Here is a 13,303-nt window from a genome sequence, read left to right on the forward strand (position 1 = left end):
ACCCTCTTTTTCCACTGACCCAGAATATAAAAGTGCAGGTGTGAGGTCACAGGGATGGAACAGCCAGTGTTGCAGCTGTTGGAAGATCAAGAAAAGACAGTAACCAAAACATTTTACTGAAGGTTCAAAATCCTTTCCGATTTCTAATCATCACCTTTAAACAAGACAACTAATCATGTGCTGGCATTAAACTAGTCAAAACAGCAGCAAAGAAAGAAAATTTTGGGTGGGATGCATATCACCCATCTAGTCAGTGATGGAAGACTTCCAGTTATGAGAACAATATGGAAACCAAAGCTATACTCTCCAACTCTTAGTATTGCAATAACCTAAAAAAAAGAAGCCTCAGACTGAAAAATGACCAAGAAATCCAGAAAGAAGCTTCTCTAAATTCCTTTGTCCATTCCAGAAAGACACGAACTATACACACACAGAAACTGTGGACACTGGCAGAGAAGTCTTGCCAGCAACACGGGCAGGTAAATAGGTAGAACAGACTAGAAACCAGCAAGAGCACCACACACACACCCAGTGCCCTGATCAGGGACACTGAATTGTAGGAAAGCTCCCAGCATGCTGAGCACAGACATGCTGCCCACCAAAGGGAATGAATGGAAGTCCACAGCAGCAAGCTAGCGCTGCCAGGTCAAGGTCACATAGGGCCTAATCATTTTACTTGAGAGTTAGGGAAAGGCAGAGCCTGGCCCTAGCCCCAAAGTAAGACCTGAAGCTAGAGATCTAGGTTCAGAATTCAACAATTTCAATTACATATCATTGAAAAGGTTTTGTACAAGCAAAATTAATGCAAGTCAAAAATCAGAAAGGAAACGAGTAACTGGGAGAAAGTTTTTGCATTATATTCCTCTGAGAAGGTATATGAAGAACTGATTCAGACAAGAGCTATTCCCCAATATTTTCAAATATCCATTTAGTGATATAAATAGGCAGTTTTCTTTTCTTTTTTTTATTGAGGCTTTTTCTTTTCAAAGCATATGCAAGGATAATTTTTCAACACTGACCCTTAAAAAATCTTGTGTTCCAATTTTTCTCCCCTTTCCCTCCCACCCTCTCCCCTAGATGGCAAGTAATCCAATATATGTTAAACATAGTAAAAATATATGTAATATATATATATTATGTATTATATCTGTAAATATATGTAAGTCCAATATAGGCATACATATTTACACAAGAAAAATCAGCTCAAAAAGGAAAAAAAATGAGAAAGAAAATAAAATTCAAGCAAACTACAACAAAAAGAGTGAAAATGATATGTTGTAATCCTCACTCAGTCTCCACAGGCCTCTTTCTGGGTGCAGATGGCTCTTCGTCAAAAGATCATTGTAACTAGCCAGAATCATCTCATTGTTGAGAAGAGCCATGTCCATCAGAACTGATCATCCTATAATCTTGCTGTTGCTGTATACAATGGTCTCCTGGTTCTGCTCTAAATAGGCAGTTTTCAAAGGAAGAAATTGAAGCTATCAAGAACCATATGTGAAAACTGCTTCAAATCAGTGGTGATGCAAATTAAAACAAGTCTAGGAGACACCCATCAAATTGACGAAGGTGACAAAAGAAAATGACAAATATTGGAGGGGCCATAGGTTGGGCACTCCAATAGACTGTCGGGGGTGATACCTCCAACTATTTCCAGCCATTCTGATAAGCATTTTAAAATGAAGCCCAGAGAGTCACTAAACTATTCATACCCTTTGGCCCATCAATACCATTATTAATCCTATACCCTACAAAAATAAAGAGGAAGGGAATTTAGGTATATAAAAATATTTTAGGAGCAAAGAAAGATCTGGACATCAAAGAGGTATCCATTAATTGGGGGATGAATAAGCAAATTACATTATATAAATGGAATGGAATATGGTTGTACTATAAGAAATTATGAAAGGGTAATTTCAGAAGAATTACTATAAAACAGTAATACAAAGCAAGGGGAAGGGAACTAGGAGAACCTTTATGTAAAAACAACATCATAACAAAAACATTAAAGATTAATAAAGAAATCTGATCGATGTAATGACCAATTATGATTCCCAAGGTCCAGTAATGAAACATACTACCTGACAGAGATGATAAACTCTAAGGTATAGAATGAGATATCATTTTAGGACACTGAGAATATAAGGGTTTATTTATTTTTATTTATTTATTCACATTTTATACAAGAGCTTTATTTTTCTTTTCTTCAATGTAGGGAATGGAAATAGGGGAGGAAAATGATGATAGTGATAGGGTTAACAAAATTGGCAGGGAAAGTAAAGCTGGTCAATAAGTCAATAAACATTTATTAAGTAGCGGCAGTTAGGTGGCACAGTGGATAGAGCACCAGCCCTGAAGTCAGGAGGACCCGAGTTCAAATGTGACCTCAGACACTTAACACTTCCTAGCCATGTGATCCTGGGCAAGTCATTTAACCTCAGTTGCCTCAGGAAAAAAACAAACAAATAAAAAAACAAAACAAAATAAAAATATTCATTAAGTACCTCCTGTTAAGCACAAAGGACCCAAAAAAAAGGCAACAAGACAATTCTTAACCTTAAGGAATTCACAACCTTGAGACGACATGCAAGCAAGATGCACAAACAACATAGATATAGCATAAATATAAAAGGCACTAGGACTGAGGAGAATCAGAAAAAGTTTATTGCAGAAGATGGAGTTTTATCTGGGATTTGAGGGAAAGCCAGAGGTAGAAATGAGGAAAGAGAATATTCCAGGCATGGGGAACAATTTGAGGAAAATTTACAAGTGGGAAATGAAATGTCCTGCCAATGAATGGTAAAAAAAAAAAAAAAAACAGTGTTCCTGGATTGAAGAGTATATGAGGGAAGGGACAGATATTTCTGGAAGAAAACTGGAAATATAAGAGAGAATCACAGATGGCTTTGAACACCAGAGGGTTTTGTATTTGATCAGATAACAGGGAGCCATTGGAGTTTATTGAGAGAGAGAGAGAGAGAGAGAGAGAGAACACGAGCATGAGACATGGTCAGGCCTGTGCTATAGGAAAATCACTTTGATGACTGAACAAAAAGAGTGAAATGAGGAGAGATCTGAAGCAGACAGGACTATGCACAAGTTAACTGCAATGGTCCAAGTACCAGGTGATAAAACACTGCACCAAAGTGATGGCCGTGTCAGAGGAGAGAAGCGGGTGGACTTGAGATGCTGCCAAGATAAAATGGGCAGATCTTGACAACAGACTGGATATAGGGGGGAAACAGTGAAAAGTTGAGGATTCCACGGAGGCTGGGAACCTGGGGGGGGGGGGAGCTTGATGGTGTTGTTCTCAATGAGAATAGGGAAGTTTGAAAAGAAGGAGTTTTAAGAGGAAAAGATAATGAATTAAGTTTTGATTTTGTTGGCAAGTTGTTTCAGTCCAACTTTTTGTGATCCTATTTGGATTTGTTTGTTTTTGTTTTTGCTTTTTTATAAAGAAACTACGAGTGATTTGCTATTCTCCTTTCTAGCTCATTTTACAGATGAGGAAACTGAGGCAAACAGGACTAAATGACTTGTTCAGAATTATACAGCTATACAGACATTGGTCTGAGGCCAGATTTGAACAAGATGAGTCTTCCTGATTCCAACCTCCGTCCAGTGCAGCACTAACTAGCTACCCCTCAGTTTTAAACATGTTGAATTTAAGACATGAGATATCTAGTTTGAGATGTTGAATGGAAGACGAGATAAGCAGAAAAGTTAGAGTAGGATAGGTAGATCTGAGAATCATCAGCATGGAGATGGTAATTGAATCCACAGGAATTGATAATCTCATCAAGTGTAGTATAGAGAGAAGAAAAAAGAGTCCAAGAGAATGCCATGTAAGGATTTCCTTGGTTAGTGGGAATATCCTGGATGAAGGTCCAGCACAGAATACTGAGGAGTGGTATAGGATGTCCATGAAGAGAGAGTAGTGTTCTGAAATCCTAGACAAAAAAAGGAATATTATGGAGAAGATGGTGATTGACAGTGCCAGAGAGCTCAAGAAGGAAGACTGAGAAAAGACCATTGCATTTGGCAATTAAGAGATCATTGATTTAACTTTGGAGAGGACATTTTTGGTTGAATAATAAGGCCATGAGCAATATTATAGAAAGTTAAGGAGTTTAGTCACAAAAGGCAGGAGAGATATGGGATGAGAGTAGAAGGTCATACCAACCATGTCTCACAGGACAACATGGTACCCCACAGGGAGGTGATGGGCATAAAGTGCTGGAAGAGAAGAAAAAATTGGACATAGCCCATAGGATTAATTTTGCTTGATTATGCTTAGTTACTATGAGGGAATTTCCCCCGCCCTGCTTTTTATTTGGGTAAGATGGGCTACCAACAGTGATACCAACAAAAAAAAAAAAAAAAAAAAAAAAAGGAACATTACAATAGTTAATATGCACAGATAAAAAAAGAACAGAAATTCAGAAAGAAGCAAAGACAAATAGAATTATTTTAAAGAATAACATGTAAAATGTATTATGTTTTTAAAGTAAGCAGTATGAAATGAAAAATTATAGTTTCCTATAGAATCCTCTTTTTATGTTGCATTGTGAAATGTTTTTTGTTTTGTTTTGTTTTTTCGATGTTTAGGTTCAGAATAATTTTTTTTTCCAGGAAGAAAACGAACAGAACAGAATGAAGGTGATTTAGAAACAGAAAGGAGGGCAATTTTGAGGATAATATATTTTAAAGTATTAGATACTTCAAGAAAAAATTTAAGTTGTTCTTAATACAGATTCAGTCCCCTTTTCATGGACAGGCCCCCTTTTCTCTTTTGCTTTAGATATAGAAATGATCGTCTCATTTGGTGTTAGTTAAGTTTAGGATTTTTTAAAAAATAAATAATTCTTTGCAGAAGTGAGGAACTATGAGTGTTGTTGACTACACATCCTGTCAGATTCAGTAGATGCATTGGTTTGTTTTGCTGAACTGCTTTTTTTCCCTTTACTTTTTTATTGTTATAAGGAATAACTCTGATATATTTTGAAATGAGGTGAATAAACAAAAATAAATAAATTAAGCAAATTTATTGTTTTCTTTGGTATATATTAATAATAAATTCTAGATCCCTAGCACGGATTACACTTTTCTTGCTTTTTGAGAACAAAGAGAAGTACAATATGAATTGGATGAAGGCAGAGAGAAATTATTTTTTTAAAAATTGCTAATATTGAGAATTTATTCCCTCTCTGAAATCTTATTCTCTAAGCCAAACTAGCGTCTGAAGGACATGATGAAATAAGATCATGAAATTAGATTGACTTTCCCCTCAGTCTCCTGGAGGTTCTGTTCTCAGGGGGAAGCTCATAGTGTTCTATTCAGATTTAGATGGGGATAAATTCTTTGAAGTTGAGGATGATTTGGAAGTAAATGACTTGATCAAAATCAGCCCTCAGATTCTCATTAGATGAGATCCATCTAGATTTGAACTGATCCAACTATTCTGGAGAGCAATTTGGAACTATGCCCAAAGGACATACTGTGCATACCCTTTGATCCAGCAGTGCCACAATTAGATCTGTATCTCAAAGAGATCATAAAAAAGGGAAAAAGGACCCCCATGTCCAAAAAAATTTGTAGCAGCTTTTTTGTAGTGGCAAAGAATTGGGGAATAGCTGAATAAGTTGTGCATATGCATGTCATGGGAATACTATTATACTATAAAAATGATGAGTAGGCTGATTTCAGAAAAATCTTGGACTTACATGAACTAATGCTGAGTGAAGTGAGCTGAATAAGTAATGGTATATGAATGTAATGGAATATTATTGTTCTATAAGAAGTGATGAGTAGGTTGATTTCAGAAAAGCCTGGAAAGACCTACATGAAATGATGTGCATGATGAGCAGAACTAGGAGAACACTGTACATAGTAACAGTAACATTATATTATGATCAATTGTGATAGACTTAGCTCTTCTCAGAAATACAACAATCCAAAGCAATTTCAAAAGACTCATGATGGAAAATGCTATCCACATCTATAGAAAGAACTATAGAGAACAAATACAAATTGAAGCATACTTTTTTCATGTTTCCCCCCACCCTTTTGTTGACTCTTCTTTCACAACACAACTAATGTGAAAATGTTTAACATGATCGTACATGCATAATTTGTAACAGATTGTAATCATGGGGAGAGGAGGGAGAAAAATTTGGAACACAAAATCTTATATAAATGTTGAAAACTATCTTTATATGTAACTGGAAAAAATAAAATACCATTTACAAAAGAAGAAGAAGAAGACTAGAGCCATCTCATTATAATATTCATCTTCTCATTACTTGTTAACAAATAAGAATTGATTTCCACCCATTCTTCCAAGGGCACATAAAGAGTCGTGTGGTTTCCATGATTTAACTTTGTTTAAAAGAAACAATCAAATGACCATCCTTTTATTAATGCTATTCTAGCATTATTAATAAAGTGATTAATTACCCAAATAGTATGTCTCTCAACTTTTTATATTTCCCAGACAAATGCAAAATTAACAGTCATAACCATGACTATTAATCCACAAAACAGAAAAGGAAAGTAGAGAAGAAAAGGAGAGCATAGCCCAATCATGAAATTTTATGTCTCAGAAAATCATGATCTTAGACAAGGCAAATGTAAAAATAGAAAAAAGGAAAATGACATTATTCTGAAAGGCAACATAAACAACTGAATAATGTCAGAACTTAATATAAATGCATACAGTGTCTAAATATGTGGGGGGGGAAGTTAAATTATAATGGAAATAAGCAGCAAAGCTATGAAGCCTTTTTGTACCTAGGTACATACCTAAAAACAATAACAACAATAAGACAAAAGTAGTAAAAGACCTGAATAGAATTTCAGAAATGTGTAATAGTAAATCACAACGATTACAGAACTTGAACTGAAAGGAGTACACCTATTTCTTAGGAAAACATGGAACATGGAAACTTTGCAAAAACTGATCATGGACTAGGGTATAAAACCTCAAACAAATGCACAACAGCAGAAATACTAAACATATACTAGGCACAATTCATTAAAATTGCTAGGCAATAAGGCTTTTAAACTGATAGGAAACTAATTTAAACAAAGAATTAGGGGGTCAAAGAGCAAAGCATAGTAACACTAAATAATGTACTCAAAGAAAATTACAACAATGAGACAGTAAGAAAGGGAAATTTTACATATCTAAACACTGCATCAACAACAACAACAACAACAACAAAAACACATCAATGAATAAGGCATGTAGCTCCAGAAATTCATTTGTCTAAATTTCCCCATAAAGATCTCATTTCCAAGCTATATAAAAACTGATACAAATTTATAACACCAATAGCCATTCCCCAATTGAAAAAAATGGTTAAATATGAATAAGTTGCTTGCAAATGAATAAGTCTAAGCTAACAACTATATTTTTAAAGATACCTCAAGTCACAATTGTAAAAAAGTAAATTAAAGTAGCTAGGAAATTCTACCTCACACCCATTAGATTAGCAAAGATAGCAAAAAGTACCAAATTCGGGGGGGGGGGGGGGGGGGGGGATTATAGGGAAATAGGCACACAAAAACATTGTCGGCAGAGTTGTGAATTGGTCCAGTCATTTGGAAAACAATTTGTAACCGTGCTTCAAAAGTCACTAAATTTACACTCTGATCCAGAAAAATCATTACTAAGCTCATAACTCAAGAGATCAAAGAGGGTGAAAGGACACTAATAGGGACCTCTGAAAGGCAATGTAATGACCAATCAAAATTCCCTTGGGCTGATGAAGCATATGATCCACCTCTCCCACATAGAAGTGGAAGAGGGATAGCCTTAGACAGACAGACACATTTCTGAACATGGCTAATTGTGTGGATTTGTTTTGCTTGCCTATAATTGTTACAAGGTAGGGGGTGGTGGTGGTGATTTTATAATGGAGGTGGGGGGTGGGGACTTAAAATAGAAAAGAACTGCCAATAGTAATAAGTACAAAGTGAAAAGAAAAAAAAGAACATTGTAACAGTTTTTTCAATAAACAGAAAACAGAAGGGTGTTGAAAAGAGATATTTGTTTCCTTTTTTAAAATCTCTAGCACGTAGCATAGTTCCCAGAACACAGTCAGCACTTATTTCATATTTATTTATTTATATTATAATATTTATTGATTGGCGTTTCCCAAATGACACGTGTTGTAGTATATACAGAGGAAAAGTTTTGCTTTTAGAGGTTGTTGACCTGACTAGAGGAGACACAAATAACGAGAACTTTGGAACTTTTGACTTTATTGCATATTTTTTAAAAATCCAAGCATTATGTAATGCAGATTTGTGGTTTCATGTACAATTCTTTTTCTATTCTTCCGTGTCTATGGAAATGTTTGTTGATTATCTTCAAGTCAATACTATAACAAAAAACATTTTAAATAAAATATTCAGTGGTGGTCATAGAAAAGTTTTTATTTTGGGTAATTTTTGATTCGTTAGTTGACCTTACACATAGCTAAGTGATTGCATGTGATTAAGGATAAGATATTGTGCTATGTCCTTCCTATTTTCACCAAGGGATGATGGGAGGACAATTGTGGGAGCATACATCCCTACTGATGCTTGAAAAGTTGAGGTTCCTTAATCACTGGAGCTCTAGTGTTCTGAGCTGCAGGATGGCTAAAACTGATTGGGGCATCCAATCAAGTACTAGTGTGGTGGAACCTTCTCTCCCTTCCCTCTCCCAGCTTTGAGTCCACAAGGCTACCTAAGGAAGGGTGAACTGGCCCAAACAGGGAATGAAGCAGATCAATGCTGGCTTTTAGACTTAAAAGTTGGGAAAGGGAAGGAGACCCAATCTCAAAATAAATAAATGAATGAAAAAATAAGGTGATGGAAATTGTATGGGGGGCAGGAAGGTTAAGACATAATATTTATTAAGCATTAGAAAACAGCAAGTGAAAAAGAATTACCAACAGTGCTGGACAACAAACCTAAGGCAGGGCAAAGATCACAAGGGCCCTAATACTTAGGCTTATGTTCACATACAGTTTTCATCAGTCACAGAAGGCACTCAGCTTGCTGAAAGCTAATTATGCTTGAGGATCCAAGCTGCAGATAAAAATAATAAAGATGACTATGAGCAAGCAAAGGTCAGAGAAAGAGAGACAGTCCAAGCTAAAGTCCTAAGGATTTACTTCTGGCTTTGGGGGTAAATATAGCCAGTGGGTGGGTCTGTCTACCTCAAGTGTCTTGCACTCTAGTCTATACTCCAGATTTTCCTAACCTGCTTTGGGAATCATAAAAATGCTCTGTTTGGCATTCAAAGTCCTAGACACTTCCTACCTTTTCAGTCTTCTTACACCTTAGTCTTACCATCTACCATTTGATTCAACAACACTGGTCTCCATCTCTAAGTTCTGGACATTCTCTCGAGCTGTTTCCTCATGCTTGGGATGTACTTCTTCCTTATCTTTGTCTACTCACCCTCCCTGGCTTTCTTTAAGTCCCAACTAAAATTCCATCTTTTACAGGAAGCCAAGCCAAGCCCAATCCTTCTTAATTCCAATGCCCCATCTCTGTGGATTATTTTCTATCTATCCTGTATACAGCTTGCTTTTTATATGTTTGTTTGCATGCTGTCTCCCCCAGCAGATTGTAAGCTCCTTGAGTACAGGCAATATCTTTTGGCTTTTTTTTTTTTTGCATCCTGAGGGCTTGGGACAATGCCTAGCATCCATTCTTTTTCTGATGGACTGGCATTTCCCAAGTGACACATGTGATGTTTAAAGTTTTAAAGACATAATTTCTGGGGTATTTAATCATTTTACTAATAATGCCAGCAAGTATAAAAAGAATGGTCTTTTGGCCATTTCTCTCTCAGACCAAAGATAGTCATGGCAAGGGCTCATGCATGATCATTGGAAGAAAGGGGTTACAGAGGGTAGCAAAAGAACCAATATTACAAGGAGGAGCTGGACCTGAACCTTGATTACATCATTTCATTCTAAGTTACTCTCAGCCTTGGGCAATCTATTCAAAGAATTTTATCCCCACCTAAACCTCAGTAGAGTACAATGGTTTCCCTCACCTGAGTGGGATCTAGATCTAGAGGTTAGCTCAACCTTCAGAAACTGAGATCTTGAAAAGAGGATAAAAAAGGGAAAAATCTGGATCTTCCCAAATCACTGGTTATTAATAATCATTTTTCACACACATGCTATAGTTCACAGAGGAAAATTTTTGCTTAAAAGATCTAGAATTTAGACAGCCCAACATTTCAAATGGAATTAATGTGCTATAATAAACTATACTGCCCATCAATGGAGCAAGCTAAAATAAGCTTTTTAGTCTATAGGGCTTTTTACTTTGGGTGTTTTTCCAGCTGTTCCTTATTATCAGCTCAAAGCCCAACTGATAACCTGTGAAGATGGAATATGCCCCGAGACCTATTCCCCTGTTCCTTAGGGGAACGCTAGGCAAATCCGTCAGTCTAGCCCTAGTTCTAGGGTTATTGTACAATTTATACACCCTTCATTCACTCTCTTTTCCAGCCAAACTGGCGTTCTTGCTATTCCTCACAAAGGCCCTTCCATCTCCCTTCCCATTATTTTTGCCCAGACTGTTCTGAGAAATGAAAGGCACTCCTTCTTCACTTCTACCTCATAAAATCCCTAGTTTCTTTCAAGGTAGAACTCAAATGTCTTCTACCTCCTATGGAGGGCCTTTATTGATCCTGTTTAGCTGCTAAGTTTTTTCTCCCACGTGACCTTGCATATACTTAGAAAAGTTTTGAAGTAGTCTAAAATGTGGTTTGCTGGGGGGGGGGAGAGGAAGAATGGGGTGAAGAGGGGAAGCATGTGAGTGTGCTGTAGGGCAGCCAAGAACCAGATCTATTCTTTGGAAAACTCTCTAGTTCTGCTATCTCCACTAAGCTTTGGAAAATATGGTAAGTCACAAGATTGACTTAATGCAAGGATTATAAATCATTAATTTCAACAAGCCTTCTAAACACAAGGAAACCTTTTATCATTCTCAAAGCTCATAGTAGTATGGTTTAGGAGAGAACCAGGTTCCCACAAAGGATATGTGACTCTGGGAAAATCATTTAACCTCTAAATACCCCCAAGCAACTCTCTAAAATTAGAATAAAAGCAGTGTGATTTAATCAAAAGAGTAGGGAATTTGGAATCAGAAGCACCTGAATTTAAATGCTGCTTCTGCTATTTGGGGAAAGTCACTTCCTCTGACCCTAACTCTCATTTTTTTCATTTATGAAAGAAATGATTATTAATAACCAATGATTTGGGGACATCCAGAAATCTGCCCTTTTTCTAAAGTTCTCGTTTGTAAAACTTTATTCTCTGGAAGACACTGCTGATAATGAGACTGGATTAACTTTTGTCATAATTTTCTTCAGACTCCATCCAGGTAGTGAAGCCATTTGTGCTCTACTCAGGTTTGGGTGAGGATAAATTCTTTGAGTAGATTTCCCAATGCTGGGGGTGCTCTGGGTATAGAGATAGTCTCTCTTTAATATGATATTACTCAGCCCATTAGCATAGTATTCATTCTCTCATCCTTAACCAATTGGAATTGATTGCCAGCTTCAGAAACACCTCTCTTCCAATGCATATAAGCTAGGTTTGGCATCTAGAGTGCCACTGGTCTTTTATTAAAAATGATCTCTCGAGCTTTTAAAATGTCGCATCTGTAAAATGATGGGATTGGACTCAGAAGTCCCTTCAAGCTTTAAATCTACTCTCTTGTAGTTTGGAACTATACTCAAAAAGTTATGAAACTGTGCATACCCTTTGATCCAGCAGTGTTACTACTGGGCTTATATCCCAAAGAGATTATAAAGAAGGGAAAGGGACCTGTATGTGCACGAATGTTTGTGGCAGCCCTGTTTGTAGTGGCTAGAAACTGGAAACTAAGTGGATGCCCATCAGTTGGAGAATGGCTGAATAAATTGTGGTATATGAATATTATGGAATATTATTGTTCTGTAAGAAATGACCAACAGGATGATTTCAGAAAGGCCTGGAGAGACTTACAGGAACTGATGCTGAATGAAATGAGCAGGACCAGGAGATCATTATATACTTCAACAACAATACTATATGATGACCAGTTCTCATGGACCTGGCCATCCTCAGCAACGAGATCAACCAAATCATTTCCAATGGAGCAGTAATGAACTGAACCAGCTACGCCCAGAGAAAGAACTCTGGGTGATGACTAAAAACCATTACATTGAACTCCCAATCCCTATATGTATGCCCACCTGCATTTTTGATTTCCTTCACAAGTTAATTGTACAATATTTCAGAGTCTGATTCTTTTTGTACAGCAAAATAACGTTTTGGTCATGTATACTTATTGTGTATCTAATTTATATTTTAATATATTTAACATCTACTGGTCATCCTGCCATCTGGGGGAGGGGGTGGGGGGTAAGAGGTGAAAAATTGGAACAAGAGGTTTGGCAATTATTAATGCTGTAAAGTTACCCATGCATATAACCTGTAAATAAAAGTCTATTAAATAAATAAATAAAATAAAATAAAATAAATCTACTTTCTTATGAAGCTGCAGATTGAGTGGGTTTATTTAGCCTGGTCAAGGGAGTCCCATACTTCAAGGAGCTTACATTTCAAACAGACACCATATATGAGTGGTGATCAGGAAGGGATCTGTTGGTTTGCAAAGCTGCAGGGAGGATGAATGGTGCCACTGGAGAATAAATTGACACGCCCATTCCAGGAGCAATTTGATTTATTATGGTTCTAGAACTGGAAAAGGTGGGAGGGAGGCATGGAGACTGGGAAGATGTCCAGGGAATGAAGTATAGCTGGAAGAAGGCCCAGATCTAGTGGGAGACTAAGGCAGGCAGCCCCTGATGGAGTCATGGAGAGGGTAGTCCATAGAAAAGTTCTGGGGATGAAGAGTGCTGGATTTGAAAGACCTGAGTATTTATGCAACCTAGGGCAAGCCTCATCACCTTCTTGGGCCTCATTTTCCTTCTCTGTAAAACCAGGGGATTAGAGAATGACCTTCAACTCTAAATCTTTGTTCTTTTCGGTGACACTGGATAAGTCACTTCCCCTCTATGAGGCTCAGTTTCCTCCTGTGTAAAATAAGGGGACTGGATGCAATGGACTGAGATCCCTTCCAGCTTTAGATCAGTAGTCCCATGGATGACCAGGGGGCACTCAACTTCCCCTCCCTGGGTCTCCTCTGTCAAATAATGGGGGTGGATCTAGCTGGCCTCAGAGATCCCTCTTAGAGTGTAACTTGGGATAGGTCACTTTCCCTCCCTTACCCTCAGTGCCTC

General features: G+C 37.2%; 1 protein-coding gene across 1 annotated transcript in view; it reads right to left on the reverse strand.

Moving 5' to 3' along the window:
• Window positions 1-13,303, reverse strand: part of ATG4A (autophagy related 4A cysteine peptidase) — a 63,815-nt gene that overhangs the window by 49,879 nt on the left and 633 nt on the right. The gene's annotated exons all lie outside the window — the stretch shown is intronic.

The sequence above is a fragment of the Sarcophilus harrisii genome, chromosome X (assembly GCF_902635505.1).
Source record: "Sarcophilus harrisii chromosome X, mSarHar1.11, whole genome shotgun sequence".
Classification (NCBI taxonomy): domain Eukaryota; kingdom Metazoa; phylum Chordata; class Mammalia; order Dasyuromorphia; family Dasyuridae; genus Sarcophilus; species Sarcophilus harrisii.